Source organism: Pomacea canaliculata, linkage group LG1 (assembly GCF_003073045.1).
Source record: "Pomacea canaliculata isolate SZHN2017 linkage group LG1, ASM307304v1, whole genome shotgun sequence".
NCBI lineage: Eukaryota > Metazoa > Mollusca > Gastropoda > Architaenioglossa > Ampullariidae > Pomacea > Pomacea canaliculata.
The window spans coordinates 6,166,447-6,170,437 of NC_037590.1; the positions used below are offsets into that span (position 1 = coordinate 6,166,447).

The 3,991-nt window shown below is 41.5% G+C and overlaps 1 non-coding gene across 1 annotated transcript; it reads left to right on the plus strand.

The window, feature by feature from the left end:
* Positions 1-250: 250 nt before the first annotated feature.
* On the plus strand, positions 251-322 carry Trnad-guc. The gene has a single exon. It is a non-coding gene; the product is annotated as a tRNA-Asp (tRNA).
* The last annotated feature ends 3,669 nt before the right edge of the window (positions 323-3,991 follow it).

Genomic DNA, 3,991 nt, shown 5'->3' on the forward strand with positions numbered 1-3,991 from the left:
ATCTCTTCTCCGTGAGGTTAGGTGCACCAGTACCTAACAGTGTGGAACGCAGTCAATCATGCGCAAATAAAGAACTGCGTTTGTGGTGACTCACAGACCGATATGTCACAAACCGCAGTATCTAGATGTCGGTGGACTGTAGAAATGCACATCTGTTGCACAAACATTTCGATTTCAGTCAATGCCAATGTAAACAGGTGTTGCTGTGTCGTGTAAAGATAAATATTAATAAAAACTTCAGCACACGTAATCCTCGGTAGTATAGTGGTTAGTATCCCCGCCTGTCACGCGGGAGACCGGGGTTCAATTCCCCGCCGGGGAGGACTTTTTTTCAATTCATTATTTTTTTCAATATATAAATTTATATATATATATTTGAAATTAATTTTACTAATTTTATTATAGTCCATCTTATGCCTAAGTGTGTTACATGTACATGTACTAAGATATCTCCAAAAACAAATTAACTATTTTATAGTTTCTTAATTTAACATTTGCAAGGTGACCAGCTAGAGAACATTGTCTTCGCCTGTGTATACCCGCCTCCCGCTGTCTTCCAGCTGTGATGTTATTGTCATGATCGATCGCTTCACTTCGGTCAAGCTTATGCATGCGCCTATAGCCAGTGTTGCGAAATAGGGAAACACGTACTCTGAAACAATTGGGAGAGGAGGTTCCATTCAACCAACGTACCGCACAAAAACTCATGGGCGGAGCTTCGAATTTAGTCAAACGACTTTTCAAGGCATCGGCCTATATGATTTAACCGATGCACACAAAAAAACCATAAAATATCCCTATCATCCACCTCAGTCAAGGCGGCCTTATTAGTACAATGTCACATATGGCCCCGATGATGATGAACTGACGGTGACAAAAGAATCTCCTATCCTGGGGCGGTTGCCCTATGGCCTATATAGTCGCCACCCCACAAAGACCGCTTCTGATTAACGACACACAACTCCTCGTCCCACTTCCCTCTGTTCAGTCTGTTTAGCTCTACTCTCTCTGTTCAGTGGAATCGTACGCTCGAATCTGCCCAAGCACCTGATTTCGATGACTCATTAACTTTTCTGCAATACCCTCTAAATACTACACAAATCACATGAAATGAAACTCGAAAAACATTCTATAGCATGCTACATAACATCCAAAATAAAAAGAATGGTCTCGTAGCACATTCCTCCAAAATAAATCCTTCGGAGGTAACATAGCATTTTATCACTTTCTCCTTCCAATACACTTTAGCATCTTCTGTGCAATCTTCAATAGAAGCAGATAACTTTGTATTATTCGCAACAACCAAAAAACTGAATAATAAAGCACCACGAGTGGATAGGAAAGATCACGTGACCTACGCAATATAAAAGTCATCATAATCCTTTCCATAGTCCCGCCCACCATATTGCTAAGGCGATACAGGTCGATGAACCCTCCGTTGACAAATTAGAGCTCATGCTCATATGTCCCTAGCATAACGCCTCTCTTTCCTACGTAGCCCACAATTCCTTTTGGGTAGTATATGCCCCTACCCGCATCCATTCGACATATTGCTGAGAAAAGTTGTGTTGTTGCTTCCCTGAGCAAGTTCTAAGGCTGTGATTTTGTTCTTTGAAGTCGAAGACAGTATAGGGATAGCTGCATGTATGTGTCCGCTTTTGTCAATTTAACATCACTGAAAACCCACTACAGTCTTCAGATATATATAAAAGAAGTAATTAAAAGTGAGTATTGTTCGTCGTCTATTTATTCTGCTGTGTGGGGTAAACATCAGATTAGAAACTGTCAGACGATTATTACATTGGGATCAATATTGTCCAAGTTGCACAAAATGTGTTTGGTGGTCCGAAACGATGCTCAAACCGATTCAGTAATATCACCAACCTTGCCGTGTCCAAAATACTGGGCATGTCACCTATCCCTAAAGGCTAAACAGCTGTCAATCGAGTTTTTATATATTCTTTCTGTCTATTCTACTGTCTATTCTTAGTTTGTAACTAGTCTCATATACACAGAGGGCAGGCATGCCGAAAAGGACTAAAAAAAAAAAAACTTTTTAAAAATTCAGCTACATTTGCATTTTTGGAGACAGGCGAGATGTGACCGGAAATAAGTGAATCTCAGACAGTTAAACCATATACTGTACTCATAACCTAATCACAGACGTGTACAAGTTCGTGAACGTAATTAATGTTAGCCTGATGTAGAACACATTTACTAAGAGAGAGAGATGGCGTGTGAAGCTAAATGAAAGTCAGTGTAGTGAAAAGTTACAGCCACAAGATGACCCAGGCAAACGGATATATGTTTGGAAAACTACAGATAAGTAGGCGATGCTCAGACGATGAGCAACTTAAGGATGGGGTAACCTGAGTAGATTATAGCCACCTCACTGCAATCTATTGAGATTTATACACATCCTCAAACATTTTTGAAGTGTTTTCATTACTCCCCACTCCCCTAAGTTTTCAAGACGAAGACTGCAAGCCTTGAGAAACAGGACTAAACGCTTCATCAACAGCATCTCCCATCAGCCACGACCCAATAAATCTGAGCAGTGGATGGTGTTAATGTTACCTCTGTGTGTGTGTGTGAAATTGTCGGCAGGTGCATGAGAGTATAGGGGGTGGGGGTGCCTGGTGCATTTTCACGTAGTGAGTTGTGGAATTCTGCGCTGCGTGGTTTTTCTTTTCTTTGTTTGTTTTTTTTTTTTTTCCTTCTCTTAATTCTATGACATCATGGGATATACTAGACTGGACTAAACACACCTCAGCCTCATAACAAATATTTTTGAATTGTTTAAAGTTACGTGGAAATATTGTAAGAGTTCTGTACTGCTTATGAAAAAAAAAATGATATATCCAGAAAAAGCCGATGTGTGCTTTCTATGCTGTTTAGAGGAGCAAAAGTCAATATCAAATGATTGAGAGGCACAAACTCTAATGTCCTATTACACAGGAAATAAACATCTAACATTCCACGAAGTTTATCTTCAAGCAGGTATGTAGACGGATATACTTCCATGTATAAACAGTACACAATCTGGTATCGCTGCTTACGCGCACTTGCTGTTGTGAACATTATAGCGGTGTTCGTGGAAATACATTATTTATGGATGGGCGTGGAAGAAAGACAAACAAGTCTAGTGATGCATGAGTGTTGGTGCTAAAGCTGGTAAAAAAAACCAATGAAGAATATACTGTTGTCCCCAATTGCCTGTTAAAGAAAAAAAGGGAAGGGGAAGCGCGCGCGTGCGTGGTATAAATAGTTTCTACAAGCATGAGATTCTAAACACTGTACGTCGGATCGTACGTCTTAGTAAAAAGCTCGCGATGGGTAACCTGCACTCTGTGGCCTGGCCGCCTGGGCCTATCATATAAATCCTTGTGAATGAAGGTATGTGTTTGTTCTGTGCTCGTCGCTCATCTTTCGTTTGCGAGTCTTGTTTCAGCTGCACGCTCGATCGGATTGTACTGAGTGACGTTCTCGAGGGGATTCGGTGACATGATGATCGGTTGCCTTTCAGTCACTCACTAACATATTTACGCACCGTCCGTGTTGTCAGAAATATGATCTGCCTTGAGTAGAGCGAGTATATACCATTTTGGATGCATTGGATATATGCTTAGCCTTGATATACGTATATATTGCACGTGCCTGACAAAAAGCGTTTTGTCACGTAGAGGTGCGTCACTCACAGGAGTGTCATATGGTCGTGCAATTAACACAAAAATGTTTTTGATGGTATTGTGCATGACTGGAATGGTTATTATTACACAGTTCTGGCCGACATTGTTTTCCTACCCACGCTCGGGCTCTGTGCCAGCGAAGGCACGGTTGCCGCTGTTGCTGCAGCTGTTGGCTGAAGAACGAGAGTATTCAGCAGGTGCTTCCCCCTCCTTCCACTACTCCCACCACCACCTCGGTATGGCGACCAATAAAATGAAGCGTTACAGCTGCGTCTCGTCGTTATTTTAGGCATTCGTGGCTC